The sequence below is a fragment of the Mustela lutreola genome, chromosome 1 (genome assembly GCF_030435805.1).
Source record: "Mustela lutreola isolate mMusLut2 chromosome 1, mMusLut2.pri, whole genome shotgun sequence".
In the NCBI taxonomy this organism is placed as follows: Eukaryota; Metazoa; Chordata; class Mammalia; order Carnivora; family Mustelidae; genus Mustela; species Mustela lutreola.
The window spans coordinates 150,844,887-150,858,665 of record NC_081290.1 but is presented as its reverse complement, the minus strand read 5'-3'; the positions used below and the strand labels follow the sequence as shown (position 1 = coordinate 150,858,665).

Sequence of the window (13,779 nt, the reverse complement as noted above, 5' to 3'; positions counted from 1 at the left end):
CTGCCTCTGAGGGAATGTGGGCACTGGGGTCAACCCTACTTGGACCACATGAAGTGATTAAAGGTGTTTATCCAAAGGAAAAGGCAGACAGGCGTTGTTAATTGAAGAAGGAGTGGGGGTTCGGTCACTCCGACAGCTATCTGCCATAGTGGCGTGTGAGCTGGGTGTGCAAGTTAGGCAGGACTTAGATCTGGAAAGACAAGCAAAAAGGGAATTCTAGGAGGAAGAAATGGTATAAGCAAAAGCCAGGAGGTGTTCTGGAGACAGTTTAACCAGCAGCCTGGTCTCCCTGGGAGGCCCCAGCGTGGCAAATGAGGAGGATCGCCTCTTGCCTTCTTTGTTTTCTTTTTCAAAATAACATTTATTGTTACCATCATCATCATTATTGTCTTTTAAGTTGTTATTACAGGGGGTTTCCAACAAAGACAAAGAGAGTAGATAATGTACCCACCATGTACCCATGTAACACCCATTACCCAATTTTACAATTATCAATGTTTGACCACTAGTTTTATTTGTCTTACCTCACGGCATATTTTAAAGCAAATCCCAGACATCAAATCAGTTCAGCTCTAAATATTTCAAGGTAGGTATCTTGAACATATAGAGTTTTTTTGTTTTTGTGTTTTAAAAGATTTTATGTATTTATTTGACACAGAGAGAGCGCACAAGCAGGGGAAGCAGGAAACAGAGGGAGAGGGAGGCTCCCCGCTGAGCAGGGAGACCAGTGTTGGGCTCCATCGCAGGGACCCTGGATCCTGCCCTGAGCCGAAGGCAGATGCTTAATAATCAACTGAGCCACCCAGGCAACTCCATATGGAGGTGTGTGTGGTTTTTTTTTTTTAAGTAATCACAGTACATTATGACACTTAATAATTTCTGAATATGGTCTAATAACAAATCTGTGTTCAAATTTCTATAATTTTCTCAAAATATATCTTTATAAAGCGATTTGTTTGAATTGTTTGAATTAAAATCCAAAGCCCAAACATTGCACTTTGTTGATATATTTAAGTCTCTTTCTTTAATAAACTTTCCCTTGAATATTAAGTTTAAGTTTTTTTTAATCTCAGCATCTCCTCTATTCTACTTTTCCCATGCCATTTATTTGTTGAAAAAGGAATCATTCTGGGTTGACAACCCATGATCATGAAGATGGCATTAAGGTGTTTCTTTGGAGCTGCCGTGAACTAGAAGATAGATCTAGAGGCTTGATTATAATTAGGGGCAAATTTCTTTTCTTTTCTTTCTTTGTTTTGGCAAGTCAACTTAATAGGTGGTTCTGTGTACTGTCTATTACATCATATCAGGAGGCATGTGATGTCTGGTTCTCTTAAAGGGAACAGCTTCCATTTTTTTAACTTTATGAAAGGTTTTTGCTGTGAACTTTTTAAATTGATTCTACATTTTCGGTTTAAAAGTTCCCAGTCTGGGGAGCCTGGGTGGCTCAGTCAGTTAAGCATCTCTGCCTCATGATCTCAGGGTCCAGCAATTGAGCTCTGCATCAGGCTCCCTGCTCAGCAGAGAGCGTGCTTCTCCCACCCCTCTGCCCCTCCCCCTGCTTGTGCTCTCTCTTTCTCAAGTGAATGAATAAAAAAATCTTAAAAAAAAAAAAAAAAAGTTCCTGGGGCGCCTGGGTGGCTCAGTGGGTTAAGCCACTGACTTTGGCTCAGGTCATGATCCCAGGGTCCTGGAATCGAGTCCCGCATCGGGCTCTCTGCTCAGCGGGGAGCCTGCTTCCTCCTCTCTCTCTCTGCCTGCCTCTCTGCCTACTTCTGATCTCTCTCTGTCAAATAAATAAATAAATTCTTTAAAAAAAAAAAAAAAAGTTCCATACTTTGATAAGATTTCTTAAAAACCATGAGCAGATGCCTTGTTTATGAAATATTTTTTCTGCTTCTATTCATCTATTTCCTTTTCTGATTCTGGTAATGAGCTTTTCTATCCTCATGGAATAGGATGAAATAACCCTATTTTATCTGTTCTCTGGAAGAGTTTGTGTTGGATTAGAATCATCTTTGAATGTTTTGGTAGTAGTTGCCTGTAAATCTTTCCCCATGGACCTGGTGTTTTCTTTGTGGGTTTTTCTTTCTCACAGATTCAATGTCTCTAATGGCTTCAGAATATTCAGGTTTTCTATTTCCTGAGTCAGTTTTGATGAGTTACATTTTCCTGTGAATTTGTTTGGTCCATTTAAGTTTTCAAAGGGACTGGCACTAAATGTTCATAACATTTCCTTTTAATGTCATCTTTTTTATTCTTAATCTTTTATTGATGCTTTCTCTCATGTGTCTTGATCAGCATTGCCTACAGTTTATCATTTGTGTTAGTATTTTAAAAGAATCAACTTTTGGGGCCCCTGGGTGTCTCAATTGGTTGAATGTTCGACTCTTATACTTGGCTCAGGTCATGATCTCAGGGTGGCAAGATCGAGTCTTGCGTGGGGCTCGCACTCAGCCCAGAGTCTGCTGTTCTTTCTCCCACCTCTCCTGCTCCACTGTGTTCTCTCTCTCTATCTAAAATAAAAAAAATAAAACCTTTAAGAAAAAAAAAAAAGTACCAACTTTGCTTGGTCAGTCCTCTCCATTCAAAACTTCTTTTTCCCATTTCATTAATTTCAGAACTTTATTATTTTCTTTTTTCCTTTTGATATGTGTTCTGGTGTACCTCAGACTTTTCAGGTGGAACATGTAGCTCATTTCTTTTAGCCTTTCCTCTTTTTCTAATGTAAGTATTTAAGACCACCAATTTTCTCTTCAAACACTGCCTCGGCTCTACACCTCAACTCCTGAGATTTAAACATTTCATTATAAAATAGCTTTAAAATATTTTCTATGTCTATTTCAATCTAATTTTTATTATAATTTTTTTTTTTTTTTTGTAAGTAGCCTCAACACCCAACATGAAGCTTGAATTCATGACCTCAAGATCAAGAGCTGTGAACTCTACAGACTGAGCCAGCCAGACATCCCTATAATTGACTCATGAGCTCTTGGAAGTGAATTTCTATTTTTTTTCCCAATAATTTTTAAAAACTCAGTGTTACTTTACATTCCTTCAGTGAAATGCACACCTCATGTGTATAGTTTGATGAGTGTCCCCAATGTGTACTTCTCTGTACAAGTCCGCAGCTCTCACCATACAGACCGTTTCCGTGACAGCAGGAACTTGTCTTACAGCCTCTCCATCAAACCCTGTGCTTCCCCTGCACACCTTGAGGCTGCAGCTGTTCTGATCTCTGGTATCATAAAGTAGCTTTTCCTCTCCTGAAATGTAATAGAAATGGAACCATACCATATGTGCTCTTTGTGTGTAGCTTTTCTTCAGTATAGTGTTTTTGAGTATTTTTTTTTATGTTGTTGCTTGTATTTCTTTCTTTTTTTTTTTTTTTTTTTTTGGTTGTTGATTTCTTTCTTCTTCTTCAACCTCATCCTCCTCCCCTTCTTCTCTTTCTTCTTTTGAATAGTTCATCGTCCATTGCATGAACATACACAACAATTTACCCATTCCTCTGTTGATGGATATTTGGGCTAGTTCCAGTTTGGGGCAATTATGATGAAAGCTGCTATGAATGTTTTTGTATGAGTCTTTTTGTGGAATATATTTTTATCTCACTTGGGTAAATACCTAGGGGTGGAAGTGTTGAGTCATAGGGTAAGTACATGTTTACCTTTACAAGAAACTGCCAAACTGGTTGTCCAAAGAAGTTCTACCACTCACACTCCACTATTGCTGGATATTTCAGACTCTTCAACTTTAATGATTCTAGTGAGTAAAATATGGTATCCTAGTTGTTTTTTATAATCAGTTTTACTGATGTATAATTTATATGCAATAAAATAACATTTTAAGTGTATGATTTCTCGAGTTTTGACAGATGTACACACCTGTGTAATCACAACCCCTAATCAAGACATAGAACAATTCCCTGGCCCTTTCTAGTCCCCCCACTTCTGTCCCAGTAACCACTAATCTTATTTCTATCATTTTTCATTTGTTTTGCCTGTTCTGAAATTTCATATAAATGGAATCATACAATATGTACTCTTTTTTTGCATGGCTTCTTTCATTTAGCATAATTGTTTTAAGATTCACTCATTTTTTGTGTGTCCAACATTAACATTTACCTTTTCATTGCTGAGTGACATTCTATTGTACGGATGTACCAAACTTATTTATCCATTGTCCTGATGATGGACATTTGGATTTCCTTTACTTTTTGCCTATCGTGAATAAATGTATTTTCTTATATGTTTTATTTCTTTTTTTTTTAAAGATTTTTTAAAAAAATTATTTGACAGAGAGAGAGAGATCACAAGTAGGCAGAGAGGCAGGCAGAGAGAGAGAGGGGTAGAAGCAGGCTCCCTGTGGAGCAGAGAGCTCGATCCCAGGACCCTGGGATCATGACCTGAGCCGAAGGCAGAGGCTTTAACTCACTGAGCCACCCAGGCGCCCCTATGTTTTATTTCTTTTGGATAAATTCCTAGGAGTGGAATGTCTGAACCATATGAAAAGTGTATGTCTAACTTTTTAGGAAACTACCAAACTATCTTCCAAAGTGGTTGTATTATTTTGTATTCCTTCCAGCAGTGTATGAAAGTCTCATCCTCACCACATCCTCACCAAGAGTTGGCCTGGTCAGTCTTTTTAGTGTTAGCTATTCTTATAGGTTTATGGTGGTATCTCATTGTGGTTTTAATTTCCATTTCCCTGATCACTAATGATGTTGACCATTTTTTATGCACAAATGTCTTTTGTGATGTTCGCTAAAACACCACCCATTTTTCTGGGTTATTTATCTTCTTATTACTGAATTGCAAGAGATATTTATATATTTTATTTGTCAATTATTTGTCAATTATTTTCTCCCAATGTGTAACATACTTGATCGTTTACTTAACTGGATCTCTTAATGTGCAGATTTTAATTTTATGAAATTTAATTTATCAATGTTTTCTTTGATGGTTAATGCTTTTCTTGTTCTAGCTGAGAAATTTTTGTTACCCAGATATGATGAAGGTGTTTTTCTGTATTTTATTCTAGAAATGCTATAATTTTAACATTTATATTTAGGTCTTCATCTTATCTTGAATTAATTTTTATGTGTAGTGTGAGTTAAGGGTCAAGATATATTTTCTCCCTATGAATATCCAATTATACCAGCATCATTTTTGAAGAATATTTCTTTTTTTCATTGATTTATTTGGCTCCTTTGTAAAAAAAAAAAATCAATTGACTAATATTGAGCTAATTTCTCATTTTGTTCTGTTCCATTTGTTTGTTCATCTTTGTGCCAATACCATACTTTCTTGAATACCAAATCTTCAAGTAATCACTGAAACCAGACTATGTAAGTCCTTCAAATTGGTTCTTTTCTCAAGAATTTTTTTTTTTTTTTGCTATTCTATGTCATTTATATTCCTATATACATTTTATTTTATTAAGGTTTTATTTATTTATTTATTTGAGGTTGGGGGGAGAGTGTATGCAAGTAAGGGAAGGGGCAGAGGGGAAGGGAGAGAGTCCCATGGATCACCAATACATGGTTAACTCCAAGTAAGAAAAGCATATATCCTTGACTCTTTTCGGCTCTTAAGGAAAAGTATTATATCTTTTATCATTAAGTATGATGTTAACTGCAGGTTGTTTGTTTGTTTCTTTGTCTTAGGATATTTTTTTATCAGATTGAGGAAGGGCCATTCGATTCATACTATGGTGTGAGGTTTGTTTGTTTGTTTTAAATAAATGAATTTTGGATTTTTTCAAATGCTTTTCCTGCATCTATAGAGATAAAGATATTGGCTTATTTTCCATTAACATGGTGAATTATCTTAATTTTGAGAGTCAAAACAACTTTGTCTTCTTGAGATAAAACATTCATGATATATTACCCTTTTTATATATTGTTGGATTCAATTTGGTAAAATTTAAGAAATTTTCCTTCTATATTCTAAAGATATTGATCTGCAGTTTTCTTTTCTTAAAATGTTTTCTTTTCCTGTAATATGCGCTAGGTTTTGTTATTAAGGTGTTGCTGGATACATAGAAAGAGTTAGCAAATGTTTCCTCCTCTTCTATTTTCCAGAAGAGTTTGTGCAGAATTTGTATTATTGTTTTCTTTAAATGTTTGGCAGAATTCATCATTTGGCCCGGCTGAGTTAGTGTTTTCTTTGTGGGAATTTTTTTTTTAACTAAAATTATGTTTATTTAATAAAGTTGTTCACATTTATTATTATCAGTTTCTCCTTGAGTGAGCTGTAGTAGTTTAGGTGTTTCAAGAGATTTGTTTATTTCATCTAAGATATCATTGGCTTAAGTTAGTTTAAAATTGTTCACAATATGTCATTATTATTGTAATGTCTTTAGGATCTGTAGTGATGGCCCCACTGTTGTTGCTGATATTAGTAACTTGTGTCTTCTCTTAGTTCTGATCCATATGACTAGAGGCTTATCCATTTCTTGATCTTCTCAAAGAACCAGTTTTTTTGTTTGTTTGTTTTATAAACTTTTCTTTGTGTTTTTTCTTTTATTTTTTATCTTTATTATCTCTTTTCTTCTGTTTACTTAATTTTCTTTTCTTTTTCTAATTTCTTAAGGTCAAAGTTTAGGTCCCTGAATTGGGAGCTTTCTTCTTTTCTTTTCCTTTTTTAAGTAGGCTCCATGCCCAGTGTGGAGCCCAACACAGGGCCTGACATGATGACTCTGAGATCAAGACCTGAGCTGATATCAAGAGTTGAACATTTAAGGGATTGAGTCACCTAGGCACCCAGAGAGCGTTATTCTTTTCTAATATAAGTATTTAATGATACAGATTTCCCTAAAACACTGCTTTAATTATGTCCCACAAATTCTGTTATATTATGTTTTCATTTTCATGGAAGTTCAAAATATTTTCTAATTTCTCTTGTGTTATTTTTCTTTGACTCCTGGGCAATTAAAAGTGTATTGTTTAGTTTCCATTTATTTGGAGACTTAGATACCCTTCTGTGTTCATTTCTATTTTAATCCCATGTGATCAGAAAATATACTCTGAGTGGTTTCAATTATTTTGACTTTGTTGATACTTGTTTTATGGGCTACAGTATGCTCTGTCTTGGTACATCTTTTATCTGCCTTTGAAAAGAATGGATTTTCACCTGTTGCTGGGTGCAATGGTCTCTTATTATTAGGTCAAATTAGTTGATAGTATTGTTCAAATTTTCTATATCCTTACTGCTTTTCCGTTTATTTTCCTATCACTTATTGAGAAAGGCTTTGTCACTGTGTGTCTAAAATCAGTTCATAGTTGGCTCATAAACCCTGTGATTTTTGCCTTACACATTTAAGTCACCATTCAAGGAAACTCTGTGCACAACTTCCACCTGCCCGGTGCCCTATTTCATACCCAATTCCAGCTGTCTGACTTCTACTACTTCCAGCCAGTGAGACCACTACTCTCTGTTTGGGCCACACTTCTCTGTAAGGTGCCTTGGAAGGTGTTCTTGGGCAGGAAGCTAAAATGAATCTGGAGCTCACCTCTTTTTTTCTTTTCTTTTCTTTCTCTCTCTCTCTCTCTCTCTTTTTTTTTTTTTTTTTTTACAAAGTACAATATGTGGCAGTTACTTACAGCTCAGGAACTATTCACTGAATGAGTGAACAACTTCAGTGGGATCTCCACACTACCTGTTACGTTTTTAAAAATGTTTCCATGTCTGGTAGAAGGAGCTTTAGGAAGCTGAAATAAGGACAATGATGGATGATGGGGACAAAGCAAATTTCAGGTTGTAAACTTAGGAATCAGCCTTGTTTAGGACATTTAGAAGTTCTTGAAGTTCAGAAGAAGGAACCGTCGGACTACAGATCCAAAATCATCACGTGGAGATTCTCTCTTTCTAAGTCAAGAGCTCAGCTTTATCACAAGGGAGAATGTCAGAAGCAACAGAGCTGACTTAGGGCAGTTGGGCTCAAATATTTTTATCACATCCCCTTTAGTGAAAAATTTTTTTGAATTTTTGAAAATGTCCCAATATATGTAAATATATTTATTTGTAAATTATTTTTTATGTTTTATTCTTGGCTAATGTCTCAAGGCATAATTGCACTGAGAGCACTGTTTATTATTAAAGATAGTGAATATAATAAATTCATTTTCAGATTATATTCTTGGTCATTCCAAACTTCCTGGCTGACTTCATGTCAGATCGGATTACATGGAAACACAGTGTGACTTAGAATAGATGAAACACAAATAGTAGACATTTTAATATTTAATAGTTTTTTCCTCACCCCAGAAGATTTAGTTGGGTGCCCATTTTGGACAACTTAGGCTTAGGGAAAAGGCCATAGGGAGGCTGGTGGCCTGGCTGAGGATGGGCACCTGGCCTCCTTAGCAAGCCTCCCCCTTTCTCAGCAGAAAGCATGCGCCCATCTCTAATTCCTGCACTGCTCTTCCTAATCCCTAGATGTGTTTAGTGACAAGGCAGCCGGTCCAGAGAGGCCTGGCAGCCCTGAGTTCTGGGGCCTTGTTACAGCTTCATCAATAGCTAGCTGGGTCCTTGAACAACTCTGTTTCTGTGGATCTCAGCTTTTTCAACTGCAAAGCACAGGCCCAGCTAAATTTCTAATCCTACCATTCTGTAAGCAGTAGCTCCCTTTAGCTGGCTTCTGTAAATTCTGTGTTCAAATCCACATAACGTCTGCATGGCCTTGAGTGAATGATTTGACTTTTCTGAGCCTTGTTTTCTGATGTATAAAATGAAAAATACTTTTGATTTGTGAGACTTAGATGAGATGTTATACATAAATTAAAAAAAAAAAAACAACCCATAGTTCACTTTCTATATCTCTTACACCTGTGGTTCTCAAATTTTATTTGGGGCATCGGAACTCCCTGGGGATTTCTTCCCATCATCCCTCATATGCCACCCCATCTGCGATTCTGAAGCGGGGGTGGGGGCCAGCAGTCTGCACTTTGGTGGCCTTCTGCATGATGGCCCTTTCTAAGAGCACTGCCCGAAACTTTGTGCATCTCCTACCACATCAAAACAGAGCCTTGCACTTTGAAGCGTTCAAGAGAAAACAGAGGGACTGCATAGGTGATGGCAAGGGAAACAAACAAACAAACTGTGCTTCTGCAGGTCAAGCCATCCCCTGGGAGGCTGCACACGGAGTGGCCTGCCTGTGTGTCCCACTCAGCCCTCCCCAGCCCAGCCCAGCCCAGCCCTGCTGGAAAGCATGGCAGGGTCAGACGGTGTTTGTCAGTTCCCTGCTTGCCTCGCCTCGCCTCCGGCTCTGTTTTGACAGGTGTGTGTGAAGCTGGCACAGCACACGTTGCCAGGGGAGAGGAGCCAGAGGAAAGTCTGGAAGCTCGGCTCAGAGCCATGTCCTACCCCAGGAGGGGTAGTGAGGTGACTCTCACTGAGGAACGGTGGGCAGGCCTGGGGGGTTTAGACCTATCCCAGTCCTGTAGCCTCCAGGAAGCCCCTTAGAAGGAAACCCAGGGGCCTTCCACGCTTTGGAAATCCAGCCGGGATTAAAACAACTGATGGCGAAGGCCAGGTTTCTAACCCGGTGACTGATACCTCGTAGGCTATTACCTCTCAGTCTGGCTTCAGACTTTAACGCCTTAGCCCTGGCGAGTTCTAGGAAAGCAGCCAAGCAGGGCAGGAGGAACAATACTCAGTTAGAATTGCAGGGTAGAGGAATCGGACACATTCTAGGAGCCTCCCTGATGGAGTCAAGACTGGGCCCCTCTTTGTTTCCTAGCAGAGAACCCAAAAGCCAGAGAGGGCCTCTGTCAGCCTGCGGTCACTCAGGAGGTGCTCAACAGCAAAGGGGCCCAAGAAGTAGAGCTGTAGCCCAACAGGAGAGGTGAGAACTGGGGGGCCAGGACCCAAGAGACCTGAGTTCCGGTCCCAGCTGGTGACAAACTCCTCACCTCTCGCAGCCTTGGCTTTCTGTCCCGGAACGAAGAGAGGCTGGGCTGGATGAGGCGCCAGCTCACTCTTAGGTCTAACGATGCAGAGAATGTGAGAGTGGGTTTTGCAGGGGCTGGAGTTCTGGCCCATCGCCTGCAGAGGACAGTGGGGAGTGCCACCGCCATTCAGAGGCTCTGGCTCTGTGTAATGACCCTCATGATAATGGCTGCTAAAAGCATGGTCACCACTGCCACGTACTACGGACTGGATTGTGTCTACACAAAATCCATACGCTGAAGCCCTAACCCCCAATGTGACCGTATTTGTAGACAGGCTGCTAGGGGGTATCTGACTTAAATGAGACCATAAAGGTGGGGCCCTAATCTGTTATGGCTGTTGCCTTATAAGAGGAAAAGGGGGCTCTCTCTCACTCTCTTTGTCTCCTTCCAGACACCTCTCTCCCCATCCCCGACCCCGAAACTGGGTGAGGACACAGCAAGCCAGGAAGAGCTGGCATCTTGCCCTTGGACTTCCTATCCTCCAGAGCCCTGAGAAAATTAATTTGTATTGGTTAAGCCACCTGGCCTGTGGTACTTTTTATGGCAGTCTGAGTTGACTAATGTACCAGGCAATTCGCCAAGTGCATTGTTAAAAAGAAAACCATGGATCCCAAATGGTAGTGCTTGGGCCAGGTCAGGTCATGAAACCTGGGCTTAATACCTAACCTAACTGCAGTTTCATTTCGTTTCTTTTTTCTTTCTTTCTTTCTTTCTTTCTTTCTTTCTTTCTTTCTTTCTTTCTTTCTTTCTCTCTTTCAGATTTTATGTAATTTTTTATTTGACAGAGACAGATCTCAAGTAGGCAGAGAGGCAGGCAGAGAGAGAGGGGGAAGCAGGCTCCCCCTGAGCAGAGATCCTGATGCGGGGCTCGATCCTTGGCTCAATCCCAGGACCGTGAGATCATGACCTGAGCTGAAGGCAGAGGCTTAACCCAATAAGCCACTCAGGCGCCCCCTTACTGCAGTTTCAATCTCCCTTAGAAATGTAAGTCTCAACCTGTCAATCGGGAATTTTCTGATAAGCCCCAATGAGGTCATCTGCGGACAGGGGCCTTCTCCCTTCCCCCACAGAAGATGAGGTAACCTGCATAGTAAAATCCTTTGGCCTTCCCACCATGGGAAGGTGATTTTGCCTGAAATAATTCTTTCTTTTCTTTTGCTTATAATCTTTTGCCCCACACTCCTTCCTATAAAAACTCCCCATTTGATACAACCCCTCTTGATGCCCCTCTCTTTGCCAGATGGGGTGCTGCCTGATTCTTGAATCATTTAATTAAGCCAATTAGATTTTCAAATTTAGTCAACGGAATTTTGTGTGTGTGTTTGTGTGTTTGTTTGTTTTTTTACAGTATCCTCTTACTTAACCCCCTCACTGACCTCAGGCAGTTGATACAATTATAACCCTCATTTTAGGGGAAGGGAACAGAAGCACAGAGAAACTGTGCTTCTCGCCCAAGGCTGAGTTTCAATAGAGGTACATCTAAAAACTCATTATCTTTGTGACTTCGGGAAGTTAATCTCTCCAGACCTCAGTTTCCCCATCTGTAAAGTGGGAATAATAATGTTCATACAGACATAATAGCTACATTATAAGCTGTGGTGAGGATCAGATGTGTTCTTATATGTAAAGTCCTTAGAATGGTCTTCTGTTGCATAGTAAATCCTCCACAGGTGTCTGCTCTGATTCTTGTCGTTATGAGTCTCTTATTCTGTTATTGCCAACCACAAAGTTCATGGCCAGCTTTGCTCAGAGTCCGTCTGGCTCTTGTGCCTCTAATTTTACCACATGACTCCCTCTCTGTGCAGTCTTAGCCCCTGGATCTGGGTAGAACCTCCCCCATTACTGACCATCCCACCTCCCCCCCACCCCAGCATTAGCAAATCAATTGCTCTCCTAGGGCTGGGAATTAGAATTTGAAGGATAGTCCTTTGGTGGAGAGCAATAGCCCAATTAAACTGTCCGTTATGCAAATGGGAGAGGCTGGCAGAAGAATGGAGACAAAGGGGAGCAGAGGGGAGGGGTCAGTGGCCAGGGAGACAAAGTAAGAGAGATTGGTCACCATCTGCAGTGAAGACGAAACTTGGGATGCTGGCAGCTTCCCATGGGTAGCAAGCCTGAGGCCAGGCTGGTTTTGCCCTAATTAGGCCTGATTCAGCCCCGATTTTGCCTGCTGTGCCCATATCATAAATCCCTTCTCCTTTACGACCTTGCTAGGGTTGAGAGTACTTCCGTGACCAGGGAAAAGTGCAGGTGTGGACCTGGGGGAGGGGATGCTGGGTGACAGCACAGGTGGGCTCCAGGTGCCTGCCTTGCCCTTGCCTGTAAATCAAACTAACCCCCCTCTGTAAAGTTGCTCCCACCGGTGATGGTAAGAAAAGAAGCTACGAGGCAAATGGATCCGAGAGATTAACTTTATTGCAAGCACCCTCAAGCGAGATTCCGCGACTGACAGAAAGGCGGGGGGTGCGGATAGTGAGTCCGGGAAGTCGCACCTGGAGGGAGTTGGCGAGGTCCTTTTATCAGGTTGAGGTAGGGCATAGCCTTGCGCCCACTGGGTATGTGGTGATCGGAGGGTATGGGGCGGGGGTGGTCCGTGATGGCCAGTTTCCAATTTGGAAGCTCCTGGGTGGAGAGTTTCAGTCTCCTGACGGTGACGTGGAGGCCGCGGTGAGGGTGGCGGGATAGTCCGCCGTCTTGGAGAGGGTTGGCGGGAAGATCCGCCATTTTGGAGCCCCGGTTTCCCAGCCGGCCCATCACCCTCCAAACCACATGGCCAAGCATGCTGGTGGCAACTGTTCAGGACGTGTGTTTTTCTTACGTGTTTGCTTCTGTGTTCTCGAATTGCTCGGTTTTTGATCCTTGCAGTGTAGTCTCTCATTCCGGATCCCAATTCATCTCCTGGAATTGATTGCAGATCTAGCTGGGATTTTGATTCCAGGACATTGTCTTGCCCCCAGTCTTGGACTCCTCCAGCTCCCTGGGCCCCTGGCTTATGCTGGGGAGCATGGTCACCGCCAGCCATGCTGTCAACCCCACCCTGGACAGTGATTGGCTGGAATTTCCCGGAGGCATTCTTGGGGACCCAGGCTGTAAAATGATACCACTGGATCATCTCGGCTGTCTCCTTCAAGGCCCACTATCTCTGTGCCATGGTCTGGGTGATGCCTTCCCTGGTCTACTCAGCTTTACCTGTTACACTTGCCCCCAGGGCCCTGTCCTCTCCCACCCTTGGCCTGCCTCACATGCTGCTTGAGGTGGAGAGCTATCTGTTCACTATGAGCCCCCCTCCCCTCCTAGAGGTGAGACCCAGAGCACAAGGCCTCGGTGCTAAACATTATTTCTAGGTGTGCTTGTGAGGATGTTTCCAGAGGAGATTCGCATTCAAGTAAGTTGATTGAGTAAAGAGCACTTTCAGTAAAGCGGGTTGGTATCATCCCATCCGTTGAGGGTGAGAGAGTAGAACAAAAAGGTGAAGAAAGGGAGAATTTTATCTCTGCTTGACTGTGTGAGCTGGGACGTGGTTCTTCCCCTGCCTTGAACTGGAATTTACACTACAGACTCTCCTGGTTCCCTGGTCTTTGGACTCAGACTAGAACTACACCACTGATGTTCCTGAGTCTATAGCCTGCAGAAAGAAGATCATGGCACTAGAAGCTCACCATCCTCCTTCCGGCCAATAGTAGCCCAACACTTAGGTCATGACGCCTAGGTCCCTCACCTCACTTCATTCCATCACGTGGGCATTTTACCATCTCGCATCCCTACAAGAAGAAGGGTGAGTACAGTATAATGGGATATTTTGAGAGAGAGAAAAAGAGACCACA

General features: G+C 41.5%; 1 long non-coding RNA gene across 1 annotated transcript; it reads left to right on the top strand.

The window, feature by feature from the left end:
* Positions 1-530: 530 nt before the first annotated feature.
* LOC131833341 (uncharacterized) lies at positions 531-4,251 on the top strand. The gene is made up of 2 exons (XR_009354403.1): positions 531-586; positions 2,889-4,251. It is a non-coding gene; the product is annotated as an uncharacterized LOC131833341 (long non-coding RNA).
* The last annotated feature ends 9,528 nt before the right edge of the window (positions 4,252-13,779 follow it).